Source organism: Euprymna scolopes, chromosome 46, assembly GCF_053919585.1.
Source record: "Euprymna scolopes isolate OS-2025 chromosome 46, ASM5391958v1, whole genome shotgun sequence".
In the NCBI taxonomy this organism is placed as follows: Eukaryota; Metazoa; Mollusca; class Cephalopoda; order Sepiida; family Sepiolidae; genus Euprymna; species Euprymna scolopes.
The window spans coordinates 86,757,362-86,774,289 of record NC_136527.1 but is presented as its reverse complement, the minus strand read 5'-3'; positions in this window follow the sequence as shown (position 1 = coordinate 86,774,289).

The following is a 16,928-nucleotide window of genomic DNA, read 5'->3' as shown; positions in this document are numbered from 1 at the left end:
ACATTACCATCCATTTTTGACCCCATTCCACTACAGACTGAAGGTCTTCCTCTAGAGTTTTGGTCATTACCATAGATATGTGCTCATTAGATTTCCCCATGTGCCTGCTATAGGGCGTGGTGTCGTCGGCAAATATACCCATCTCAGAGACAATTTTATCAGGTAAGTCATTTATGAATATCAGAAATAAAGGTCCAAGACTTGATACCTGTGACACACACACCTGCATTTATATAAAATTTTTTGGACATACGCCCATCGAGGACAACCTGGATTCTTCTCTCATTTAAGAAGAGTCTAATTATGCTAAGCATTCGTTTAGTAATACCATAGGATTTTATTTTCATGAGAAGACCATCATGCCATACCCTGTCAAAAGCCTTAGATATATCAAGGGCTACTGCCCTCCCCTCCCCTGCTTTATCCAGTGCTTGGTATAAATGTGCAAAGATTACAGTTAAAATATCTGCAATAGAACAGGCTTGTCTAAATCCACATTGGTGGTCTGACAGAAGTTTATCAGCTGTAAGGTGGTGGACTAGAGCTTGATTAATTAAAAATGCAAATATTTTGGCGAAAAGAGGGAGGAGGTTAATTGGGCGATAATTTAATGGGTCAGTTCTTTCGCCAGAGTTTTTGTAAACTGGTACCACAGAAGCAGTTTTCCAGCAGCCAGGAAAGCAAGATTCGTTAAAGAGTTTAAAGAGAACAGGAACGACCTCAGTGGAGCATTTTTTTTTTTAATAGCATGATGCTGGGATGAGGTCAGGTTCACATGCTTTTGAGGGGTCTAGGTTTTTGGCTAAAGATGCATAAAAGAACGGCCCATAAAAAATCCAATCATTTGAGGCCCCTAGGGCTGCTCTGCGACTTTTCATTTCAGGGGAGATAAAGTTTGAAAATATGGAGACAGACATACAGCCGTTTGTATATAAGACTTTTTTTTTTTAATTTTTGACAACTTTCTCATACCTCTATGGATTATAATGGGGAAAAAATGGATGGTCACGTTCAATGCCGCCAAGACTAAACTAGTTTCATTCAATAATTACAAGAAACCTTCTCTACCACCTATAGCAATGGCCAACGACTCTTTATCTGAGAGTATGTCTTTCAAGCTCCTTGGCCTAACATTCACAGGAAACATGAGTTGGAACAATTACATCGAGGGCATTTCCAGGGCCGCTGCAAGGAAGGTGGGCTCTCTCTACCGTGCTAGAAAACTACTAACACCCAAAAGTATCCTGTACCTCTATAAGGCAACCATTCGCCCATGTATGTTTGGGCTGGTGCATTGGCTACTAGTCTCTCGCTCCTTGGCAAGGTTCAAAAGAGAGTCGCAAATCTGATAGGCCCTGAACTGGCATCTAAGCTTCAGCCTCTGTCCCATTGACGAAACGTTGCATTCCTCTGCCTGTTCTACAAGTATTTTAATGGTGAATGTTCTGACGAACTGCAAGCACTTGTGCCCCCACGACGTGAACACCCTCGACAGACCCGAAAGGCTGCAAAATCCCACTCCCTAGATGTAAAAGATCTTTCTACTCCAGTAGTTTCTTCCCCAGAACCGCTAGACTTTGGAATTCCATTCCAGGTCACTGCTTCCCCAACTGTACTGACATGCAGAAGTTCAAGTGCAACGTGAACCAACATCTTGCTGCTCAAATCCCTACATAGTACCCCAGTAGTTGTTGCCCCTGTTAGTAGCCCCCTACACCAAAGTGGCAATGTGCCTTGTATGGGGGTGAAAATGTAATTAAAAAAAAAAAAAAAAAAAAAAAAATATGGAGACAGACATATAACCGTTTGCATATAAGATTTTTTTAAAAAATTTTTGACAACTTTCTCGTGCCTCTATGGATTATAAAACAAATCCGTAAAAATTTACCCATGGTTTTTCAAAAAGTCGATTGGAAATTAAAAAGAAACCTGTTTCAGTCTAACTAATTTACGTGACTAAAATAGGATTTAAGCAATGATACCTTTATGAATTTTTTTTAGTCATAAAATAACAAATTGTTTTAGTTATAAACTTATTATGAAACCATACAATTGGGTCAGTCATCTCATAAGATGTATAGCAATAACATAGTGAATTTTCAAACATCTATGATGTTAAAATGCTTTTGACTCCTAATGGGGTATGCCACTAATGATTTCGACAATCGTTTTTATAACCACAAGTTATAAAAACCAACCGATCAGAAACTTCCAAAGTTACCATAAAAATTGTTGAATTTTGGATTCAATCAGTTCGCTGTCGTCTGTCACAAACCTGCATTTGATTCTTCGCCGCCATCTTTGTTACTGCGAATTGCTTAACACTCAAGATCGGAACTGCACTGATTCTTCACCGCCATCTTTGTTACTAGGAATTGCTAAAGATTCTTCGCTGCCATCTTTGTTCAACATAATGTCGCAAGACTTAACATATGACAATTTTGTACAAAAAGTCTGGAAACTTATTGAAGGTACACCTCATACGTTAATCTTGCATAAAAATCTGACATTGTACTTTTTAAAAAGAAAAATATTAAAATTGAAATGATAACAAGATGATATATTTCTTTCTAATCAGACGATACTTAGTGTTTTTTGTTTTTTTTTTACTTACTCTCACCCCTAACATGGCATATCGCTACTCGGACATAAAGGGATATTATTTGTTGCTTGTTATTGGGTAACTGCATTCACGTTCGTTGTTGATTTCTGATTGCGAATGAATGCTCCGATACGTCCGGTTCACAAAATGCACTCGTACCAAAACAAGAAATTTAGAAAACTCAGAAAAAAAAAACTTAATATCAACAGATACATGAAAAAAAAAAATCATGAAAACAAATTAAAAAAATGTTTTTAAATCCTGAAAAATATATACTGAAAAAAAAAAAATTAAATAAATAAATTTTAAATAATGAAAAAAAATAATGAAAAAATATGGAAAAAACTTTTTAAAAATGAAAAAAAAAAATAATGAAAAATAAAAAATAATGTAAAACAATACTGAAAAATAATGAAAAACAATGGAAAATGATGAAAAAATATAGAAAAGTACATACTGTAAAAAATAATGAAAAAAAAATAAAAAATATAGAAAACTACATACTGTAAAAAATAATATAAAAAAATATAGAAAACTACATACTGTAAAAAATAATATAAAAAAATAATGAAAACTACATACTGTAAAAAATAATATAAAAAAATAATGAAAAATACATACTGTAAAAAAATAATATAAAAAAATTAAAAAATAATATAAAAAGAATAAAAAAAATAATATAAAAAAATAATGAAAAAATAAAAAATGCATACTGTAAAAAAATAATATAAATAATGAAAAATACATATTGTAAAAAATTTAAAAAAACAATGAAAAATGTATACTGTAAAATAATATAAAAAAATAATGAAAAATACATACTGTAAAAAATAAATAAAACAATGAAAAAATAAAGAAAAATGTATACTGTAAAATAATAATATAAAAAATAATTAAAAATGTATACTGTGAAAAAATAATATTAAAAAATAATGAAAAATATATAACGGAAAAAATCACGAAAAACTAAAAAAAAAACAAAAAACATGAAAAAACATAATAAAAAAATATAAAAAAAATCATTAGGAAAAGAGAAAATAAGTAAAACAATTCCAAGAAAACGAAGAAAATCAAATTCAATCATCAAATAACATTTTAACATTTTTATTCATAACAAGATAACGACATTACATAAAAATGTCATATTTCAAATTGATTTCAACAACATCCAAAAGTTCAGCTGGCCTTTCGATAATGTTAATTAACATTTCGATAATGTTAAGTATTGTTTCAATACTGTGGAGTACCATTTTGATAACGTTAATTATCATTTTGTTAATGTTAATTATCATTTTGATAATATTAATTATCGTTTCACTATCCGACATGAGTGTCATTTATTTTACACAACTAAAAGTTAAAAATGTTTGATTGTTAATCGAATCATTTATTTCATAACAAAATTGTTAAGAATAAAATAGCGTTCCTGGTGCATAAAAAAAAAACTGTTCCTTAACGAGTCCTTCATAATCAGTATTATTTAAATTAAAAAAAACACCATTTTAATGGTAAAATGTTTCATCTGCCATTTTGGTTATAGTCAGCTAACATACTTCCTAACTTACTGCGTGACTGCTACCGGAAGAGGTGACAAGAAAAATCATTTCCTCCAATTCTTTTTCTCTCACACTCTTGTGCATGTATTCTTTTTTTTTTTAGTAGGTTTTTCCAATCTTTTTTTTTTATATTTGTAACTAGCGCCCGGCTTTGCCTGGTATAAAATACGCTTAAATATGCTATTTTAATTTGTCTAGATTTTGTATATATTAGCAGGGGTACCCGGCGTTGTCTGGGTGTGTGGAGGCATAGTAAGGACACCCTGGTGGTAGGGGGGGGGGACAAGACAACAATAGTTTGGGTGGAGAAATGTGGAAATGTGTTATAAAAAAAAAAAAAATGTGGTAGTTGGCAGGAAGGCAGACTCGAACACGTAATGCGAAGGAGAAAAAAAAAAAAAAACTAACGTTTTAGCCGATGCCTCCACTGAAATTCACGGAATATCAGCGAAAAAAAAAAGACCCCTCCTTGTAGAAAAGTGGCCAGTTTAAGGTAAAGGAATTAAGGTTTTGGCCAATTTTTCGATATTTGTCATCCGAAGGATCACACTTTTTAAAAAAAATATTTTTTTATTACATTTTCACCCCAAACAAGACACATTGCCACTTTGGTGTAGGGGGCTACTATCAGGGGCAGCAACTACTGGGGTACTATGTTGGGATTTGGCCAGCAAGATGTCGGTTCACGTTACACTTGAACTTCTGCATGTCAGTACAGTTGGGGAAGCAGGGACCTGGAATGGAATTCCAGAGTCAAGCGGTTCTGGGGAAGAAACTACTTGAGTAGAAAGATCTTTTACATCTAGGGATCTCTACTGTCGGGTTTGTCAAGGGTGTCTACGTCGTGGGGGGCACAAGTGTCTGCAGTTCGCCAGAGCATTCACCATTAAAATACTTGTAGAACAGGCAGAGGGATGCAACATTTCGTTGATGGGACAGAGGCTGAAGCTTAGATACCAATCTCGTAAAGATCCATCGCGTATATCGAAAGTTTTTGCAAAACATACACACACATTTTGCCCTTTATATATAGATAATAATTATTAAAGTTTCTTTTTTTTTTTAAATAATCATTTAAAAGTTTTTCAGTGTAATTTTAACCAACAATTATTGAAAATAGTTTTTTTTTGAAGAATTTTTAAAAACACCTTTTAAAATTTAATATATATATATATATATATATGCTAGCGGTAGGTCGGCACGAACGTGAAAATATAATGTGAATTGTCCAGCACGCTCAGTTCATTTTATTTATATAGATATATATATATATATATATATATATATATATATATATATATATATATATATATTCTTTTAACTATTTTGGGGGTATTATGTATTGGATACGTTTTTTTTTATGATGTTTGAAAAATTGTAATTTTGATATCAATAATTTTATTTTTATGCTTTCATACACATATATTTATAAAAAACTAATTTTTAAATTTCAAAAAATAACTTATTTTTATAATTTCATAAATATATTGTTTTATAAATTTTTTAATAAAATAAAAGCTTTTATTAATTATTAATAATAATACCTGCATTTTGGGGATTATCCGTGATTTTTGTCCATTTTTGGCTAATGTTTGGGTAAATTTGACCCATTTTGGACCCTTAAGATACCTTGAAAAGCCCTATATAGGTGGGATAGCCAGTGAGAATGTTAGATTTAATGATATAGAGCCATTAATGGTCAAAAATTGCACCCTGTGTGGCTTGGGAGGTGCATTTTGGAAAATCCGTGATTTCCGACCATTTTTGGCTAATTTTGGGGTAATTTTGACCCATTTTGGACTCTGAGATATCCTAAAAAACCCTCTACTTGTGGGATAGCCAATGGGAATGTTACATTTAATGATACAAATGCATTTATAGTCAAAAAATGCATCCTGTGGCTTTCAATAAATGATTAAGTGTACATATATATGTGTGTGTGTGCTTTCTCAAGGGAGATAATAAAAATAAGAGTTATCTACCTTTAAAAACCATATGAAAATGTACTAACAAATAAATATATATATATATAGAGAGAGATTAATTTATGAAATATATATGGCGATTAAGCTACACTGAATATTCGGCGTTTCATCCACTATAGGATTCGTCAGGCTAACGAATCCTATAGTGGATGAAACGCCGAATATTCAGTGTAGCTAAATCGCCATATATATTTCATAAATTACTAACGAGCTCTACCAACGTATTGAGCAGTTTTGAAGTAAATACTTAAAGTTTACGCATAAATCTATACATTCGTATATTAATTTTATGTGAGTAAATGAAGTAGTTATATATATATACATATATATATATATATATATATACAACTTCTTAATTTACTCACCTAAAATTAATATACGAATATTCGTTTTCAGCATTCCTGACCAAATTGAGGGTTGGCCCCTTTCATATTCCGGCTGTACAAACATGGTCACCAGTGATTTACATGTCAAAATACACACATTAATAAAACTAGATCCAAAACTATTTGTCTCTGCTAATTTTCCTTGCGATATTCGTTTTCAGCATACCTGAACAAACTGAGGGTTGGCCCCTTTCATATGCCGCCTGTACAAACATGGTCACCAGTGATTTACATTTCAAAATACACACATTAATATTTTCAATTTAAAAGGCTTGGCTGGCTTCAGAAGGAGTGATACGACTTTGCACCCGTCTCTCACTGCCACGCCCTCTTCCCCCGACCTTAGTCCGCTGGCTGGACTACTACTACTACGTCCAAACAAGAGGGGATGTAGGTATAGATAGGTGACAATCTTATAGACCAAAGCATCTCAGAGTGAATTCAATTGAAAAATTTCTAAGTCCAAACAAGAGGGGATGTAGGTATAGATAGGTGACAATCTTATAGACCAAGGCATCTCAGAGTGTATTCAATTGAAAAATTTCTAAGTCAAACAAGAGGGGATGTAGGTATAGATAGGTGACAATCTTATAGACCAAGGCATCTCAGAGTGTATTCAAGTGAAAAATTTCCAAGTCCAAACAAGAGGGGATGTAGGCATTGATAGATGGCAATCTTATAGACCAAGGCATCTCAGCGTGTATTCACGTGAAAAATTTCTAAGTCAAAACAAGAGGGGATGTAGGTATAGATAGGTGACAATCTTATAGACCAAGGCATCTCAGCGTGTATTCAATTGAAAAATTTCTAAGTCCAAACAAGAGGGGATGTAGGTATAGATAGGTGAAAATCTTATAGACCAAGGCATCTCAGCGTGTATTCAATTGAAAAATTTCTAAGTCCAAACAAGAGGGGATGTAGGTATAGATAGGTGACAATCTTATAGACCAAGGCATCTCAGCGTGTATTCAATTGAAAAATTTCTAAGTCCAAACAAGAGGGGGATGTAGGTATAGATAGGTGACAATCTTATAGACCAAGGCATCTCAGCGTGTATTCAATTGTAAAATTTCTAAGTCCAAACAAGAGGGGATGTAGGTATAGATAGGTGACAATCTTATAGACCAAGGCATCTCAGCGTGTATTCAATTGAAAAATTTCTAAGTCCAAACAAGAGGGGATGTAGGTATAGATAGGTGACAATCTTATAGACCAAGGCATCTCAGAGTGTATTCAATTGAAAAATTTCTAAGTCCAAACAAGAGGGGATGTAGGTATAGATAGGTGACAATCTTATAGACCAAGGCATCTCAGCGTGTATTCAATTGAAAAATTTCTAAGTCCAAACAAGAGGGGATGTAGGTATAGATAGGTGACAATCTTATAGACCAAGGCATCTCAGAGTGTATTCAATTGAAAAATTTCTAAGTCCAAACAAGAGGGGATGTAGGTATAGATAGGTGACAATCTTATAGACCAAAGCATCTCAGAGTGAATTCAATTGAAAAATTTCTAAGTCCAAACAAGAGGGGATGTAGGTATAGATAGGTGACAATCTTATAGACCAAGGCATCTCAGAGTGTATTCAATTGAAAAATTTCTAAGTCAAACAAGAGGGGATGTAGGTATAGATAGGTGACAATCTTATAGACCAAGGCATCTCAGAGTGTATTCAATTGAAAAATTTCTAAGTCCAAACAAGAGGGGATGTAGGCATTGATAGATGGCAATCTTATAGACCAAGGCATCTCAGCGTGTATTCAAGTGAAAAATTTCTAAGTCCAAACAAGAGGGGATGTAGGTATAGATAGGTGACAATCTTATAGACCAAGGCATCTCAGCGTGTATTCACGTGAAAAATTTCTAAGTCCAAACAAGAGGGGATGTAGGTATAGATAGGTGACAATCTTATAGACCAAAGCATCTCAGAGTGAATTCAATTAAAAAATTTCTAAGTCCAAACAAGAGGGGATGTAGGTATAGATAGGTGAAAATCTTATAGACCAAGGCATCTCAGCGTGTATTCAATTGAAAAATTTCTAAGTCCAAACAAGAGGGGATGTAGGTATAGATAGGTGACAATCTTATAGACCAAAGCATCTCAGCGTATATTCAATTGAAAAATTTCTAAGTCCAAACAAGAGGGGATGTAGGTATAGATAGGTGACAATCTTATAGACCAAGGCATCTCAGCGTATATTCAATTGAAAAATTTCTAAGTCCAAACAAGAGGGGATGTAGGTATAGATAGGTGACAATCTTATAGACCAAGGCATCTCAGAGTGTATTCAAGTGAAAAATTTCTAAGTCCAAACAAGAGGGGATGTAGGCATTGATAGATGGCAATCTTATAGACCAAGGCATCTCAGCGTGTATTCAATTGAAAAATTTCTAAGTCCAAACAAGAGGGGATGTAGGTATAGATAGGTGACAATCTTATAGACCAAAGCATCTCAGCGTATATTCAATTGAAAAATTTCTAAGTCCAAACAAGAGGGGATGTAGGTATAGATAGGTGACAATTAAGGCATCTCAGCGTGTATTCAATTGAAAAATTTCTAAGTCCAAACAAGAGGGGATGTAGGTATAGATAGGTGACAATCTTATAGACCAAGGCATCTCAGCGTATATTCAATTGAAAAATTTCTAAGTCCAAACAAGAGGGGATGTAGGTATAGATAGGTGACAATCTTATAGACCAAGGCATCTCAGCGTGTATTCACGTGAAAAATTTCTAAGTCCAAACAAGAGGGGGATGTAGGTATAGATAGGTGACAATCTTATAGACCAAGGCATCTCAGCGTGTATTCAATTGAAAAATTTCTAAGTCCAAACAAGAGGGGATGTAGGTATAGATAGGTGACAATCTTATAGACCAAGGCATCTCAGAGTGTATTCAAGTGAAAAATTTCTAAGTCCAAACAAGAGGGGATGTAGGTATAGATAGGTGACAATCTTATAGACCAAGGCATCTCAGCGTGTATTCAATTGAAAAATTTCTAAGTCCAAACAAGAGGGGATGTAGGTATAGATAGGTGACAATCTTATAGACCAAGGCATCTCAGAGTGTATTCAATTGAAAAATTTCTAAGTCCAAACAAGAGGGGATGTAGGTATAGATAGGTGACAATCTTATAGACCAAAGCATCTCAGAGTGAATTCAATTGAAAAATTTCTAAGTCCAAACAAGAGGGGATGTAGGTATAGATAGGTGACAATCTTATAGACCAAGGCATCTCAGAGTGTATTCAATTGAAAAATTTCTAAGTCAAACAAGAGGGGATGTAGGTATAGATAGGTGACAATCTTATAGACCAAGGCATCTCAGAGTGTATTCAATTGAAAAATTTCTAAGTCCAAACAAGAGGGGATGTAGGCATTGATAGATGGCAATCTTATAGACCAAGGCATCTCAGCGTGTATTCAAGTGAAAAATTTCTAAGTCCAAACAAGAGGGGATGTAGGTATAGATAGGTGACAATCTTATAGACCAAGGCATCTCAGCGTGTATTCACGTGAAAAATTTCTAAGTCCAAACAAGAGGGGATGTAGGTATAGATAGGTGACAATCTTATAGACCAAAGCATCTCAGAGTGAATTCAATTAAAAAATTTCTAAGTCCAAACAAGAGGGGATGTAGGTATAGATAGGTGAAAATCTTATAGACCAAGGCATCTCAGCGTGTATTCAATTGAAAAATTTCTAAGTCCAAACAAGAGGGGATGTAGGTATAGATAGGTGACAATCTTATAGACCAAAGCATCTCAGCGTATATTCAATTGAAAAATTTCTAAGTCCAAACAAGAGGGGATGTAGGTATAGATAGGTGACAATCTTATAGACCAAGGCATCTCAGCGTATATTCAATTGAAAAATTTCTAAGTCCAAACAAGAGGGGATGTAGGTATAGATAGGTGACAATCTTATAGACCAAGGCATCTCAGAGTGTATTCAAGTGAAAAATTTCTAAGTCCAAACAAGAGGGGATGTAGGCATTGATAGATGGCAATCTTATAGACCAAGGCATCTCAGCGTGTATTCAATTGAAAAATTTCTAAGTCCAAACAAGAGGGGATGTAGGTATAGATAGGTGACAATCTTATAGACCAAAGCATCTCAGCGTATATTCAATTGAAAAATTTCTAAGTCCAAACAAGAGGGGATGTAGGTATAGATAGGTGACAATTAAGGCATCTCAGCGTGTATTCAATTGAAAAATTTCTAAGTCCAAACAAGAGGGGATGTAGGTATAGATAGGTGACAATCTTATAGACCAAGGCATCTCAGCGTATATTCAATTGAAAAATTTCTAAGTCCAAACAAGAGGGGATGTAGGTATAGATAGGTGACAATCTTATAGACCAAGGCATCTCAGCGTGTATTCACGTGAAAAATTTCTAAGTCCAAACAAGAGGGGGATGTAGGTATAGATAGGTGACAATCTTATAGACCAAGGCATCTCAGCGTGTATTCAATTGAAAAATTTCTAAGTCCAAACAAGAGGGGATGTAGGTATAGATAGGTGACAATCTTATAGACCAAGGCATCTCAGAGTGTATTCAAGTGAAAAATTTCTAAGTCCAAACAAGAGGGGATGTAGGTATAGATAGGTGACAATCTTATAGACCAAGGCATCTCAGCGTGTATTCAATTGAAAAATTTCTAAGTCCAAACAAGAGGGGATGTAGGTATAGATAGGTGACAATCTTACAGACCAAAGCATCTCAGAGTGTATTCAATTGAAAAATTTCTAAGTCCAAACAAGAGGGGATGTAGGTATAGATAGGTGACAATCTTATAGACCAAGGCATCTCAGCGTGTATTCAATTGAAAAATTTCTAAGTCCAAACAAGAGGGGATGTAGGTATAGATAGGTGACAATCTTACAGACCAAAGCATCTCAGAGTGTATTCAATTGAAAAATTTCTAAGTCCAAACAAGAGGGGATGTAGGTATAGATAGGTGACAATCTTATAGACCAAGGCATCTCAGAGTGTATTCAATTGAAAAATTTCTAAGTCCAAACAAGAGGGGATGTAGGTATAGATAGGTGACAATCTTATAGACCAAAGCATCTCAGAGTGTATTCAATTGAAAAAATTCTAAGTCCAAACAAGAGGGGATGTAGGTATAGATAGGTGACAATCTTATAGACCAAAGTATCCCAGAGTGTATTCAATTGAAAAATTTCTAAGTCCAAACAAGAGGGGATGTAGGTATAGATAGGTGACAATCTTATAGACCAAGGCATCTCAGCGTGTATTCACGTGAAAAATTTCTAAGTCCAAACAAGAGGGGGATGTAGGTATAGATAGGTGACAATCTTATAGACCAAGGCATCTCAGCGTGTATTCAATTGAAAAATTTCTAAGTCCAAACAAGAGGGGATGTAGGTATAGATAGGTGACAATCTTATAGACCAAGGCATCTCAGCGTGTATTCAATTGAAAAATTTCTAAGTCCAAACAAGAGGGGATGTAGGTATAGATAGGTGACAATCTTATAGACCAAGGCATCTCAGCGTGTATTCAATTGAAAAATTTCTAAGTTCAAACAAGAGGGGATGTAGGTATAGATAGGTGACAATCTTATAGACCAAAGCATCTCAGAGTGTATTCAATTGAAAAAATTCTAAGTCCAAACAAGAGGGGATGTAGGTATAGATAGGTGACAATCTTATAGACCAAAGTATCCCAGAGTGTATTCAATTGAAAAAATTCTAAGTCCAAACAAGAGGGGATGTAGGTATAGATAGGTGACAATCTTATAGACCAAGGCATCTCAGCGTGTATTCAATTGAAAAATTTCTAAGTCCAAACAAGAGGGGATGTAGGTAGAGATAGGTGACAATCTTATAGACCAAAGCATCTCAGAGTGTATTCAATTGAAAAATTTCTAAGTCCAAACAAGAGGGGATGTAGATATAGATAGGTGACAATCTTATAGACCAAAGCATCTCAGAGTGTATTCAATTGAAAAAATTCTAAGTCCAAACAAGAGGGGATGTAGGTATAGATAGGTGACAATCTTATAGACCAAAGTATCCCAGAGTGTATTCAATTGAAAAAATTCTAAGTCCAAACAAGAGGGGATGTAGGTATAGATAGGTGACAATCTTATAGACCAAGGCATCTCAGCGTGTATTCACGTGAAAAATTTCTAAGTCCAAACAAGAGGGGGATGTAGGTATAGATAGGTGACAATCTTATAGACCAAGGCATCTCAGCGTGTATTCAATTGAAAAATTTCTAAGTCCAAACAAGAGGGGATGTAGGTATAGATAGGTGACAATCTTATAGACCAAGGCATCTCAGAGTGTATTCAAGTGAAAAATTTCTAAGTCCAAACAAGAGGGGATGTAGGTATAGATAGGTGACAATCTTATAGACCAAGGCATCTCAGCGTGTATTCAATTGAAAAATTTCTAAGTCCAAACAAGAGGGGATGTAGGTATAGATAGGTGACAATCTTACAGACCAAAGCATCTCAGAGTGTATTCAATTGAAAAATTTCTAAGTCCAAACAAGAGGGGATGTAGGTATAGATAGGTGACAATCTTATAGACCAAGGCATCTCAGCGTGTATTCAATTGAAAAATTTCTAAGTCCAAACAAGAGGGGATGTAGGTATAGATAGGTGACAATCTTACAGACCAAAGCATCTCAGAGTGTATTCAATTGAAAAATTTCTAAGTCCAAACAAGAGGGGATGTAGGTATAGATAGGTGACAATCTTATAGACCAAGGCATCTCAGAGTGTATTCAATTGAAAAATTTCTAAGTCCAAACAAGAGGGGATGTAGGTATAGATAGGTGACAATCTTATAGACCAAAGCATCTCAGAGTGTATTCAATTGAAAAAATTCTAAGTCCAAACAAGAGGGGATGTAGGTATAGATAGGTGACAATCTTATAGACCAAAGTATCCCAGAGTGTATTCAATTGAAAAATTTCTAAGTCCAAACAAGAGGGGATGTAGGTATAGATAGGTGACAATCTTATAGACCAAGGCATCTCAGCGTGTATTCACGTGAAAAATTTCTAAGTCCAAACAAGAGGGGGATGTAGGTATAGATAGGTGACAATCTTATAGACCAAGGCATCTCAGCGTGTATTCAATTGAAAAATTTCTAAGTCCAAACAAGAGGGGATGTAGGTATAGATAGGTGACAATCTTATAGACCAAGGCATCTCAGCGTGTATTCAATTGAAAAATTTCTAAGTCCAAACAAGAGGGGATGTAGGTATAGATAGGTGACAATCTTATAGACCAAGGCATCTCAGCGTGTATTCAATTGAAAAATTTCTAAGTCCAAACAAGAGGGGATGTAGGTATAGATAGGTGACAATCTTATAGACCAAAGCATCTCAGAGTGTATTCAATTGAAAAAATTCTAAGTCCAAACAAGAGGGGATGTAGGTATAGATAGGTGACAATCTTATAGACCAAAGTATCCCAGAGTGTATTCAATTGAAAAAATTCTAAGTCCAAACAAGAGGGGATGTAGGTATAGATAGGTGACAATCTTATAGACCAAGGCATCTCAGCGTGTATTCAATTGAAAAATTTCTAAGTCCAAACAAGAGGGGATGTAGGTAGAGATAGGTGACAATCTTATAGACCAAAGCATCTCAGAGTGTATTCAATTGAAAAATTTCTAAGTCCAAACAAGAGGGGATGTAGATATAGATAGGTGACAATCTTATAGACCAAAGCATCTCAGAGTGTATTCAATTGAAAAAATTCTAAGTCCAAACAAGAGGGGATGTAGGTATAGATAGGTGACAATCTTATAGACCAAAGTATCCCAGAGTGTATTCAATTGAAAAAATTCTAAGTCCAAACAAGAGGGGATGTAGGTATAGATAGGTGACAATCTTATAGACCAAGGCATCTCAGCGTGTATTCAATTGAACAATTTCTAAGTCCAAACAAGAGGGGATGTAGGTATAGATAGGTGACAATCTTATAGACCAAAGCATCTCAGAGTGTATTCAATTGAAAAATTTCTAACTCCAAACAAGAGGGGATGTAGGTATAGATAGGTGACAATCTTATAGACCAAGGCATCTCAGCGTGTATTCAATTGAAAAATTTCTAAGTCCAAACAAGAGGGGATGTAGGTATAGATAGGTGACAATCTTATAGACCAAAGCATCTCAGAGTGTATTCAATTGAAAAATTTCTAACTCCAAACAAGAGGGGATGTAGGTATAGATAGGTGACAATCTTATAGACCAAAGCATCTCAGAGTGTATTCAATTGAAAAATTTCTAAGTCCAAACAAGAGGGGATGTAGGCATTGATAGATGGCAATCTTATAGACCAAGGCATCTCAGCGTGTATTCAAGTGAAAAATTTCTAAGTCCAAACAAGAGGGGATGTAGGCATTGATAGATGGCAATCTTATAGACCAAGGCATCTCAGCGTGTATTCAATTGAAAAATTTCTAAGTCCAAACAAGAGGGGATGTAGGTATAGATAGGTGACAATCTTATAGACCAAGGCATCTCAGCGTGTATTCACGTGAAAAATTTCTAAGTCCAAACAAGAGGGGATGTAGGTATAGATAGGTGACAATCTTATAGACCAAAGCATCTCAGAGTGAATTCAATTGAAAAATTTCTAAGTCCAAACAAGAGGGGATGTAGGTATAGATAGGTGAAAATCTTATAGACCAAGGCATCTCAGCGTGTATTCAATTGAAAAATTTCTAAGTCCAAACAAGAGGGGATGTAGGTATAGATAGGTGACAATCTTATAGACCAAGGCATCTCAGCGTATATTCAATTGAAAAATTTCTAAGTCCAAACAAGAGGGGATGTAGGTATAGATAGGTGACAATCTTATAGACCAAGGCATCTCAGAGTGTATTCAAGTGAAAAATTTCTAAGTCCAAACAAGAGGGGATGTAGGTATAGATAGGTGACAATCTTATAGACCAAGGCATCTCAGCGTGTATTCACGTGAAAAATTTCTAAGTCCAAACAAGAGGGGGATGTAGGTATAGATAGGTGACAATCTTATAGACCAAGGCATCTCAGCGTGTATTCAATTGAAAAATTTCTAAGTCCAAACAAGAGGGGATGTAGGTATAGATAGGTGACAATCTTATAGACCAAGGCATCTCAGCGTGTATTCAATTGAAAAATTTCTAAGTCCAAACAAGAGGGGATGTAGGTATAGATAGGTGACAATCTTATAGACCAAAGCATCTCAGAGTGTATTCAATTGAAAAATTTCTAACTCCAAACAAGAGGGGATGTAGGTATAGATAGGTGACAATCTTATAGACCAAAGCATCTCAGAGTGTATTCAATTGAAAAATTTCTAACTCCAAACAAGAGGGGATGTAGGTATAGATAGGTGACAATCTTATAGACCAAGGAATCTCAGCGTGTATTCATTTGAAAAATTTCTAAGTCCAAACAAGAGGGGATGTAGGTATAGATAGGTGACAATCTTATAGACTAAGGCATCTCAGCGTGTATTCAAGTGAAAAATTTCTAAGTCCAAACAAGAGGGGATGTAGGTATAGATAGGTGACAATCTTATAGACCAAGGCATCTCAGAGTGTATTCAATTGAAAAATTTCTAACTCCAAACAAGAGGGGATGTAGGTATAGATAGGTGACAATCTTATAGACCAAGGAATCTCAGCGTGTATTCAATTGAAAAATTTCTAAGTCCAAACAAGAGGGGATGTAGGTATAGATAGGTGACAATCTTATAGACTAAGGCATCTCAGCGTGTATTCAATTGAAAAATTTCTAAGTCCAAACAAGAGGGGATGTAGGTATAGATAGGTGACAATCTTATAGACCAAGGCATCTCAGCGTGTATTCAATTGAAAAATTTCTAAGTCCAAACAAGAGGGGATGTAGGTATAGATAGGTGACAATCTTATAGACCAAAGCATCTCAGAGTGTATTCAATTGAAAAATTTCTAAGTCCAAACAAGAGGGGATGTAGATATAGATAGGTGACAATCTTATAGACCAAAGCATCTCAGAGTGTATTCAATTGAAAAAATTCTAAGTCCAAACAAGAGGGGATGTAGGTATAGATAGGTGACAATCTTATAGACCAAGGCATCTCAGCGTGTAATCAATTGAAAAATTTCTAAGTCCAAACAAGAGGGGATGTAGGTATAGATAGGTGACAATCTTATAGACCAAAGCATCTCAGAGTGTATTCAATTGAAAAATTTCTAAGTCCAAACAAGAGGGGATGTAGGCATTGATAGATGGCAATCTTATAGACCAAGGCATCTCAGAGTGTATTCAATTGAAAAATTTCTAAGTCTAAACAAGAGGGGATGTAGGTATAGATAGGTGACAATCTTATAGACCAAGGCATCTCAGAGTGTATTCAAGTGAAAAATTTCTAAGTCCAAACA